Genomic DNA, 12,614 nt, shown 5'->3' on the forward strand with positions numbered 1-12,614 from the left:
TGTATGCTCTATGTATTATAGTGTATGTTTATATCAGAAAGATAGTCCCACAATAGTGTGTATTATATTGTATGATTATATCACAAATATAGTCCCACAATAGTGTATTTTCTATGTATTATAGTGTATGTTTATATCAGAAAGATAGTCCCACAATAGTGTGTATTATAGTGTATGTTTATATCACAAATATAGTCCCACAATAGTGTGTATTATATTGTATGTTTATATCACAAATATAGTCCCACAATAGTGTATGTTCTATGTATTATAGTGTATGTTTGTATCAGAAAGATAGTGCCACAATAGTGTGTAGTATAGTGTATGTTTATATTACAAATATAGTCCCACAATAGTGTGTATTATAGTGTATGTTTATATCAGAATTATAGTCCTACAATAGTGCGTATTTTATTGTATGTTTATATCAGAAATATAGTCCCACAATAGTGTGCATTATATGTATTTTATTTTATGATTATATCACAAATATAGTCCCACAATAGTGTATGCTCTATGTATTATAGTGTATGTTTATATCAGAAAGATAGTCCCACAATAGTGTGTATTATATTGTATGTTTATATCACAAATATAGTCCCACAATAGTGTATGTTCTATGTATTATAGTGTATGTTTATATCAGAAAGATAGTCCCACAATAGTGTGTATTATAGTGTATGTTTATATCACAAATATAGTCCCACAATAGTGTATGTTCTATGTATTATAGTGTATGTTTATATCAGAAAGATAGTCCCACAATAGTGTGTATTATATTGTATGTTTATATCACAAATATAGTCCCACAATAGTGTATGTTCTATGTATTATAGTGTATGTTTATATCACAAATATAGTCCCACAATAGTGTATGTTCTATGTATTATAGTGTATGTTTATATCAGAAAGATAGTCCCACAATAGTGTGTATTATATTGTATGTTTATATCACAAATATAGTCCCACAATAGTGTGTATTTTATTGTATGTTTATATCAGAAATATAGTCCCACAATAGTGTGTATTTTATTGTATGTTTATAGCAGAAATATAGTCCCACAATAGTGTGTATTATAGTGTATGTTTATATCAGAGATATAGTCCCACAATAGTGTGTATTATAGTGTATGTTTATATCAGAAATATAGTCCCAAAATTGTGTGTATTATAGTGTATGTTTATATCAGAAATATAGTCCCACAATATTGTTTATTATATGTATTGTATTGTATGTTTATATCAGAAATATATTCCCTCAATAGTCTATATTATATGTATTATATTGTATGTTTGTATCAGAAATATAGTAAGTAAGTATTATATATGGAATCAAGCCCTGGCTGGAGCCAAGGTCACGGATTGGCAAGTTAAGTTTGGTTGTGTTAAGATTAACTTTACCGCACAACTGAATAATTGCTCAAATTAAAGTTAATATTTCAAACACAAATTCTAAACAGAATGTTATACTTGCTAGCCTAGCATGTCAATAGCAGTGCTAGCTGCAGTTCTTGATATATTTTATTTGTGTGTATCGTCAATAAAAACATTTATAATATCAAATAAAAAACGTTATTCTGCGGGAAAACTGTCTGTTAAGTTTAAAATGATATTACATACTGTATATATGAATATCTTTAATTTCAAACGGATTTTCAGAGTTTAATTTGTAAGCGTTCGCTAACAACCGCTAGCTCACCGTACCAATCCGATGTTCCGAGATCAAACTTTACCATTACCTTCTTCAAACTATCATTCTTGAATACTATTGTTTTCTATTAACACACTTCCATCATCTACGGTCACCTTTGATACGACTTCAGCGGCTCACGTTAGCCGACGCCGCACCGACCTGCGACATTTTCTTCGCCCCTCCATCATCGTCTGAGACGACCGTGACATCACATCAGGTCGTCCTCAAATAGTCGTTCATCTAGACGGGAACGTCTGATTCACACACTGGAAGAGGAATATCCTCCTTAACGTTGATCCCGTTAAGAGCCCGAGTATCATTAAAGCAGATCCTGGATCTGCTCCTGATCCTCTTCCCCTCACTCGCACAGAGAAGCTTCTCTTGGATGGCGTGGATATATAGACGCTAATGAAGCCGCAGGAAAGAACTCCCATGATTCCACACTCTGGCGGAGGAAGCCGAGTGAGATCATGGGCCCCACCTAATGTTCCCCAGCAGGTCCAGAGTCAACAGTACAGTAACAATCGTCATGTTACATAGTTCACTGCTGCCTCAGCATCGCCGTGGAAACGCTTCTTTTGTTGAAGACGAATATTTAGATTTATTTTCATTTTTACTTGCTCTGATTTCCTTCGAGTTGTCTTTTTGCTGAATCATCAAGAAATATACAAAATTAATTCATTTAGTTTTAAGCATTGATTGGGCGAGGGGCAGGTAAACAAAGTTAGCATAGATGCTAACATGAACAAATCTCAGGAAAGGTTGTTTTTTTTTCGTAAATGTTGCGAGGGACAGTCAACGTTAACAATTAAATGAACATTTTTGTATCTTAGAAAAATGCTTGAATTAATTAAATAACAAAGAATGCTAAGAGAAAAACACAAAAATGTAAGATATTCCAAAACTAAATATTGCTACTACTAGTTAGCATGGCTGCTAAAGCTGACAAATCTTTGGAAAAGTTGTGAATATATGACAGAGAAAGGCTTTTCATGTCGTGTCTGTAGGATTTCTGTCATGTAAAAATGTTGCATATTTACAATTACAAAAAAAAACGAGTTAGCATAGCCGCTAAAGCTAGAAAATCTTAGAAAAAGTGCTGAATATATGGCGGATAAAGGTTTTTTATTAAACTGTTAACTAACTAAACTATCAAATGTATCTATGCCGTGTCTTTGACTTCTTTCATGTAAAAAAACGTAGCATATTTACAATTACATAAAAAAAAAACTAGTTAGCATAGCTGCTAAAGCTAACCAAACTTAAAAAAAGGCATAAATATATGATACATAAAGGCTTTTTATTAAACTATTAACTAACTAAACTATAAAATTTGTCTGTGTCACATATTTACAATATACAATATATACAATAATACATACAATGCAAAAAAAACTAGTTAGCATAGCCGCTAAAGCTAAGATATCTTTAGAAAGGGTTGAGAAGGGTTTGTCCTTATGTGTCTTTAGAGGACATGGACCCATGAACAATTTACAGACCCCAATCATCATCTGTATGTTTGTGGACTGTGGGAGGAAACCGGAGTTCCCGGGGTAAACCCTGAACCAGAACCTTCTTGCCCCGAGGGCGTCGTACGAACCACTACTGATTCAACTTGTTTGTTCGTCAAGAGTCGTCTTTTCTTTCCAATATTCCTATTAAAAAGGCCACAAAAGACGAGCTCTGGTCTCCTCCGTGAACTGTTCACGTTCCCCTCGTGTTCCTTTCATCCTTGTCGTGGAGAGACTCGTCATCTGGTCCAGATCCTGCCCACGGACTCCGGGGTCAGGGGGGTTGCGGCCACATCTGGCTCCGGGGCCGGAGGAGACGTCGGCGTTCATGGTGACGGACAGGGCGGCGTTATCTGCAGGACGGAGAGGGAGGGACGCCACATTCCCGAAGAACAAACACGGCGGCGCTCGCGGCGTGGTGTCGGGCGACGGACCTGGATCACCGGGTCGGCATCTGGACTCGCCAGCGGAGACGGTCAACAGTCGACTTCACATTCCCGTGTCGGCAGGCAGAGGTTTAGACGGTCAAAAGTTCCACCGGGATCTTGGAAAATATGCGACTCACACATGACGCACAACTCAAATAAATGTTTCAAAGAAGCAAAAATCTGACACATATCTGTGACTTTCCTTAGCTTTAGCAGCTACGCTAACTACTTTCTTTTGGCATTTTGTTGCGTAAAATTCTTATTTAAAGAATTTTTACTCTCCTCTATAAATATTCACATAAAAGCGAGGATTGTTTTTTCATCTTTTTGCTCGACTGTCTCACAACAGTCACACAAACCCTCTCCTGATATTTAATAGCTTTAGCATCTATGCTAACTGTTTTTTGAGCATTTTTTTGCAATAACCTTAATTCGAGCATTTTAATATTCTCTATACATTTTCACGTAATAGAGAGTGTCGCTTTTTCATCTTTCATCTTTACTGTCGCTCACAGTCAAAACCCTTACCTAAGATTTGTTAGCTTTAGCGGCTATGCTAACTAGTTTTTTTTATTATTTGTAAATATGCGATGTTTTTACATGACAGAAGTCACCGACCGTCAGCCGTTATCCGTCATATATTCACGACTTTTCCAAAGATTTGTTAGCTTTAGCAGCCATGCTAACTAGTAGTAGCAATGTTTAGTTTGGAATATTGTGAATTACTTTTGTCATTCTTTGTTATTTACTTAATTCAAGCATTTTTCTATTTCGGCCCGACTGTCAAAATGTACAAAACCCTTTCCTGAGATTTGTTTACGTTAGCATCTATGCTAACCTTTTTTTGTTTACATTGTTTTGAAATATACTTCAAACCTTTTTTCTATTCTCCATAAATGTTCAAATGTTTTTCTATTTCGTCTTGACTGTCCCACGAACACCAAATCCTTTCCTAAGATTTGTTAGCTTTAGCGACTAATAATTTTCTTTATTTTTAGCATATATTGTTATTGCTGTAATTGTAACTATACAACCCTTCTACATTAGGGAATTCACAAACAACATAAATACATAGCAAACAACAAAATATCTCGTATATTTGCAACTTTTCCTAAGATTTGTTAGCTTTAGCGACTAATAATTTTCTTTATTTTTAGCATATATTTGTATTGTTGTAATTGTAACTATGCAAAACTTCTACATGAGGGAATTCACAGACAAACAAAATAAATACATAGCAAACAACAAAATATCTTGTATACTTGCCAATTTTCCTAAGATTTCTTAGCTTTAGCGACTATGCTAATCATTTTTCTTTCTTTTTCGTCATATTTTGTTGTTGTTGTAATTGTTGCTATACAACCCTTCTCATGAGGGAATTCACAAACAAAAACATAAATACATAGCAAACAACAAAATATCTTGTATATTTGCAACTTTTCCTAAGATTTGTTAGCTTTAGCGGCGATGCTAACTAGTTTTATAGCATTATTTAATTTGGAATATCCTAATTTCCAGCATTTTTAGGGGGGTGGGGGGTTTGACTGTCCCACATTCACACAATTCTTTCCTTATATACACACACACACACAAAACTTAACCTACGATATATTAGCTTTAGCGGCTATGCTAACTAGTTTTATAGCATGATTTATTTGGACTATCCTGAATCTGAGCATTTTAAGGATCATTTTTCCATCTCTGGGCTCGACCGTCCCTCACAACAGACACAGAACATCGTCCAACATGTTATCAGCTGTTATATAATCAAACTGTCCATTTCACACAGAGACAAATATGTCACAAAAGCAATTTTTCGTTATCGTGCTTCACATAAACACAGCTGTCGAGTGCAAACACACACACACACACACACCAGGCCAAACACGCACACACACGTTCCTCGGTTCCGGAATTCCTCTGTGATCACAGTGGATTATCGTTCCTGGCGCAACTGGTGATCGTCTGACTGGGTAATGTACACACAAGTCTAGTCTCGTGTTGTTGCGCAAACACAAACCGCCGCAGGATCTCAACCCGTCATCTCGTGTCTCCGAGCCCGAGGGGAGGCGGAGCCAGGATTCCCATGGTGCTTCACTGCGTCTCCCGGGGAACGTCAACAATAATAGACTCAGTGTGCGACAGGACGTGCTCCAGATATCGCAGACTCGCTCGTAAAGAGGAAACACAATTAGAGGTGGAGTTCCACAGGGATCTCCTCTTGGACCTGCAGATATCAATGAAACCTCAGACGTGTTGACGCCAGTATTACTCAAATATGACACTTTAAGAGACGTGACACCAACCACGGTATTGTGACATCCCATAATCATTTCAACGCACGATGCAAGGAATGTCAGCAAAAGACTTCTACAGCAGCTCAAGTCTATGGAAGTATATCATTGTCATTAGAATATAGAATTGTTCTTTTAAAACTTGAATTTCTGTGAGCATTAAATACATTTTTTTTAAATAATTAAATTCAATATTTTTTGTATTTAAAGGTAGAATTACGTTTTTCACACACAGTTCTGTATTCTAAAGTTTTTAATAGATTTTCTAAACTCAATCTTTTTAATCCGTAGCCTTTTAAATTAAATTGAAAAATTCTGGTTTAATAATGTAAACATGATCTTTATTCTCTTTTTTTCTTACACACAACATAATCCCATTCTTTATTAAATTAATAAAATGAAAATAAACATAAAAACTTAAAATCTGTAGCCTTTTGAATTTAACGTAACATGTTATTTGAAAAAAACCTTTAGCTTTAGCCACTATGCTAATCATTTTTATTTCTTTATTATTTTTTTTTGCATATTTTGTCTGTGAATTCCCTCATGTAGATGTGTTGGACAGTTACAAACAACATAAATAAATGTTAAAAAGAAGCCAAAATATCTTGTATATTTGCAGCTTTTCCTAAGATGTTAGCTTTAGCGACTATGCTAATCATTTTTCTTTCTTTTTATTTTTAGCATTTTTTGTTGTTGTAATTGTTACTATGCAACACTTCTACATGAGGCAATTCACAGACAAACAACATAAATAAATGTTCAAAAGAAGCCATAATATCTTGTATATTTGCAACTTTTCCTAAGATTTGTTATCTTTAGCGACTATGCTAATCATTTTTATTATTTTTTTTAGCATTTGTTGTTGTTGTTCTAAGTGTTACTATGCAACACTTCTACATGAGGGAATTCACAGAAAAACAACAAATAAATAAATGCAAAAAAAAGAAGCCAAAATATCTTGTATATTTGCAACTTTTCCTAGGTTTTTTTTAGCTTTAGCGTCTATGCTAATCATTTTTCTTACTTTTTTAGCATTTTTTGTTGTTGTAATTGTAACTATGCAAAACTTCTACATGAGTGAATTCACAAACAATATAAATGAATGTTCAAAAGAAGCTAAAATATCTTGTATATTTGCAACTTTTCCTAAAGTTTGTTAGCTTTAGCAACAATGCTAATAATTGTTCTATCTTTTTTTTTTAAGCAATTTTTTTGTGTTGTTGTAATTGTTGCTAAGCAACACTTCTACGTGAGGGAATTCACAGACAAACAACATAAATGAATGTTCAAAAGAAGGCAAAATATCTTGTATATTTGCAACTTTTCATTAACTTTGTTAGCTTTAGCGTTATGCTAATCATTTTTCTTACTTTTCTTTTTAGCATTTTTTGTTGTTGTTGTAATTGTTACTATGCAACACTTCTACATGAGGGAATTCACAGACAAACATAAATAAATGTTAAAAAGAAGCCAAAATATCTTGTATATTTGCAACTTTTTCTAAGATGTTAGCTTTAGCGACTATGCTAACAATTTTTCTTTCTTTTTTTTGGATTATTTGTTGTTGTAATTGTTACTATGCAACACTTCTACATGAGGCAATTCACAGACAAAAATCATAAATAGTGTTAAAAAGAAGCCAAAATATCTCGTATATTTGCAACTTTTCCTAGGATTTGTTAGCTTTAGCATCTATGCTAAACATTTTTCTTACTTTTTTTGGCATTTTTTGTTGTTGTAATTGTATCTATGCAAAATGTCTACATGAGTGAATTCACAAATAAAAATAAATGAATGTTCAAAAGAAGCTAAAATATCTCGTAAATTTGCAACTTTTCCTAGGATTTGTTAGCTTTAGTGACTATGCTATATTTTTTCCTTTTTTCCTTTAGCATTTTTAGTTTTTGTTGTAATTTTCTGTGAATTCTCAATCCCTCATATAGAAGTGTTGGTCAGTTACAAGCAACATAAATAAATGTTCAAAAGAAGCCAAAATATCTTGTATATTTGCAACTTTTCCTAACATGTTAGCTTTAGCGACTATGCTAATCATTTTTCTTTCTTTTTATTTTTAGCATTTTTTTGTTGTTGTAATTGTTACTATGCAACACTTCTACATGAGGGAATTCACAGACACACAACATAAATAAATGTTCAAAAGAAGCCAAAATATCTTGTATATTTGCAACTTTTCCTAGGATTTGTTAGCTTTAGCGACTATGCTATAATTTTTCCTTTTTTCCTTTAGCATTTTTAGTTTTTGTTGTAATTTTCTGTGAATTCTCAATCCCTCATGCATAAGTGTTGGTCAGTTACAAACAACATAAATAAATGTTCAAAAGAAGCCAAAATATCTTGTATATTTGCAACTTTTCCTAAAGTTTGTTAGCTTTAGCCACAATGCTAATCTTTTTTTTTAAGCAATTTTTTGTGTTGTTGTAATTGTTACTATGCAACACTTCTACATGAGGGAATTCACAAACAACATAAATGTTCAAAAGAAGCCAAAATATCTCGTATATTTGCAACTTTTCCAAAGATTTGTGAGCTTTAGCGACTATGCTAATATTTCTTTTAGCATTTTTTGTTGTTGTTGTTGTAATTGTTACTATGCAACACTTCTAAATGAGGGAATTCACAGACAAAAAACATAAATAATGTTAAAAAGAAGCCAAAATATCTTGTGTATTTGCAACTTTTCCTAAGATTTCTTAGCTTTAGCGACTATGCTAATCATTTTTCTTTCTTTTTTTTTTTAAGCAATTTTTTGGTGTTGTTGTAATTGTTACTATGCAACACTTCTACATGAGAAAATTCACAAACAACATAAATGTTCAAAAGAAGCCAAAATATCTTGTATATTTGCAACTTTTCCAAAGATTTGCTAGCTTTAGCGACTATGCTAATAATTTTTCTTTCTTTTTTTTTAGCATTTTTTGTTCTTGTTGTAATGGTCTGTGAATCCCCTCATGTAGAAGTGTTGCATAGTTAGAAAACAACATAAACAAATGTTAAAAACAAGCCAAAATATCTCGTATATTTTAACTTTTCCTAAGATTTGTTAGCTTTAGCGGCTATGCTAACTAGTTTTATAGCATTATTTAACTTGGAATTATCCTGATTTCCAGCATTTCACCTACAGTATTACTTCATGGAACTACTCGATGGAATTACTTGATGAATCACTAAAACTATGTTTGTGTAATGAGTCGCCTGCAGATGTTTCCTCACCGTGGTCTGGTGGAACGACAGCAGCTCCTGGCAGACGGGCGTGTCCCTGAACCCGGGTCGGTATCTGACCCGGACTCTATTGTGTCTCACCTGACAGATCTGGAACGAGATGGGATCAACGTGACGCGGTAACCGTGACGATGGGATCATGAGATCCCTGGAGATGAAGGAGTTTAAGAGTGACGGACGACAGCTGTCGTTTCACAGCATAAGCTTCTCTGGAGCTGCAGCCTTAGAGCGTGGAACCAAACATCTGAGTCAGAACCTGAGAGCATGAGAGCAGGAGAGCATGAGAGCATGGAAACCTGATGATGTCGTCGCTTTTCTGCCTCGACATCGTGAGCATCGACACACTTCCTGTGTTTCAATACAGTCTGGATTAAATGAATTAATAATGTTAGAATAACATGTAAATATTCACGACATTTGTGTTGCGATTAAACCTCCGGCCACTAGATGGCAGCACGTCCTCCTGCAGCTAAAGGGACAATGAAATGAGATCCCGGCGATGACTGAGGACGAGAGGATACAGTGAGTCCAGCAGCTTTTAAAGCTGATGTTTGGACATATTTTGGTTTGAAAACATATGAAAGCAGTTACAACTGAGGACGAGAGGATACAGTGAGTCCAGCAGCTTTTAAAGCCGATGTTTGGAAATATTTTAGTTTGAAAACATATGAAAGCAGTTACGACTGAGGACGAGAGGATACAGTGACTCCAGCAGCTTTTAAAGCTGATGTTTGGACATATTTTGGTTTCAAAACAAATGAAAGCAGTTACGACTGAGGACGAGAGGATACAGTGAGTCCAGCAGCTGTTAAAGCTGATGTTTGGACATATTTTGTTTTGAAAACAAATAAAAGAAGTTACGACTGAGGACGAGAGGATACAGTGACACCAGCAGTTTTTAAAGCTGATGTTTGGACATATTTTGGTTTAAAAACAGATGAAAGCAGTTACGACTGAGGACGAGAGGATACAGTGACACCAGCAGCTTTTAAAGCCGCTGTTTGGAAATATTTAGGTTTGAAAACATATGAAAGCAGTTACGACTGAGGACGAGAGGATACAGTGAGTCCAGCAGCTGTTAAAGCTGATGTTTGGACATATTTTGTTTTGAAAACAAATAAAAGAAGTTACGACTGAGGACGAGAGGATACAGTGACACCAGCAGTTTTTAAAGCTGATGTTTGGACATATTTTGGTTTAAAAACAGATGAAAGCAGTTACGACTGAGGACGAGAGGATACAGTGACACCAGCAGCTTTTAAAGCCGCTGTTTGGAAATATTTAGGTTTGAAAACATATGAAAGCAGTTACGACTGAGGACGAGAGGATACAGTGACTCCAGCAGCTTTTAAAGCTGATGTTTGGACATATTTTGGTTTGAAAACAAATAAAATAAGTTACAACTGAGGACGAGAGGATACAGTGACTCCAGCAGCTTTTAAAGCTGATGTTTGGACATATTTTGGTTTGAAAACAAATAAAATAAGTTACAACTGAGGACGAGAGGATACAGTGACTCCAGCAGCTGTTAAAGCTGATGTTTGGACATATTTTGTTTTGAAAACAAATAAAATAAGTTACGACTGAGGACGAGAGGATACAGTGACACCAGCAGTTTTTAAAGCTGATGTTTGGACATATTTTGGTTTAAAAACAGATGAAAGCAGTTACGACTGAGGACGAGAGGATACAGTGACTCCAGCAGCTTTTAAAGCTGATGTTTGGACATATTTTGTTTTGAAAACAAATAAAAGAAGTTACGACTGAGGACGAGAGGATACAGTGACACCAGCAGTTTTTAAAGCTGATGTTTGGACATATTTTGGTTTAAAAACAGATGAAAGCAGTTACGACTGAGGACGAGAGGATACAGTGACTCCAGCAGCTTTTAAAGCTGATGTTTGGACATATTTTGTTTTGAAAACAAATAAAAGAAGTTACGACTGAGGACGAGAGGATACAGTGACACCAGCAGTTTTTAAAGCTGATGTTTGGACATATTTTGGTTTAAAAACAGATGAAAGCAGTTACGACTGAGGACGAGAGGATACAGTGACACCAGCAGCTTTTAAAGCCGCTGTTTGGAAATATTTAGGTTTGAAAACATATGAAAGCAGTTACGACTGAGGACGAGAGGATACAGTGACTCCAGCAGCTTTTAAAGCTGATGTTTGGACATATTTTGGTTTGAAAACAAATAAAATAAGTTACAACTGAGGACGAGAGGATACAGTGACTCCAGCAGCTTTTAAAGCTGATGTTTGGACATATTTTGGTTTGAAAACAAATGAAAGCAGTTACGACTGAGGACGAGAGGATACAGTGACTCCAGTAGCTTTTAAAGCTGATGTTTGGACATATTTTGGTTTTAAAAACAAATAAAAGCAGTTACAACTGAGGACGAGAGGATACAGTGACTCCAGCAGCTTTTAAAGCTGATGTTTGGACATATTTTGGTTTTAAAAACAAATAAAAGCAGTTACAACTGAGGACGAGAGGATACAGTGACTCCAGCAGCTTTTAAAGCTGATGTTTGGACATATTTTGGTTTTAAAAACAAATAAAAGCAGTTACAACTGAGGACGAGAGGATACAGTGAGTCCAGCAGCTTTTAAAGATGATGTTTGGACATATTTTGGTTTGAAAAAACTAATGAAAGCAGTTATAACTGAGGACGAGAGGATACAGTGAGTCCAGCAGCTTTTAAAGCTGATGTTTGGACATATTTTGGTTTTAAAAACTAATAAAAGCAGTTACAACTGAGGACGAGAGGATACAGTGACTCCATAAACTATAAACTTATATTTTGTGTACAAATAAAACATATTTCAAAACAATAATGATCAAAATGTTATTCTTATGATGAGACCTCGAGGTCCAGTACCAGGTTCTGTCCCGGTGGGTTCAGCACCGCAGCATCACACCGGTTACTGTTATTCCCTCACGTTAGCAACGCTCGCTAATGTGTTTCCCGCCAGACGCGGCGAGACGATGTCAGAGCGTCGGCTTCGCTCGGAACATCTTTTCCATTTGCACTCCAGCGTCTCCTCTGAGACCAGAACCAGAGGAAAGTGATGATGGCGCTGAATTATTCAGAGCGTCCGTCTCCTGTTCGGACCCGACCCTGCTCTCAGTACCACAGACGACACCGCGGTCCAGACGCTAGTAAACGACTCCTCCGCGCTCGTGGAGAAACGCTTTGGCGTTCGTCGCCAGGACCGGCGCGTGTTGCCGAGCGCCGGGTCGTTGTGGTTCTGCTGATCCCTCGGCCGGACCAGCAGCACCGAGGAGGTTCTGTTGGTCTGAGCCGCGAGGAGAACGGGTTTAAGGGAGAGAAGAGGTTTCACAACATGTGGGGATTGAACATGTTTTCATCTCCAACCACTTTAATTAAACGTCTCGGCTCCACCGGGTTTGAAACCGGGTCGTGAGAAGAACTTTATAA

This window comes from Callionymus lyra, chromosome 18 (assembly GCF_982586985.1).
Source record: "Callionymus lyra chromosome 18, fCalLyr1.hap1.1, whole genome shotgun sequence".
NCBI classification, from domain to species: domain Eukaryota; kingdom Metazoa; phylum Chordata; class Actinopteri; order Syngnathiformes; family Callionymidae; genus Callionymus; species Callionymus lyra.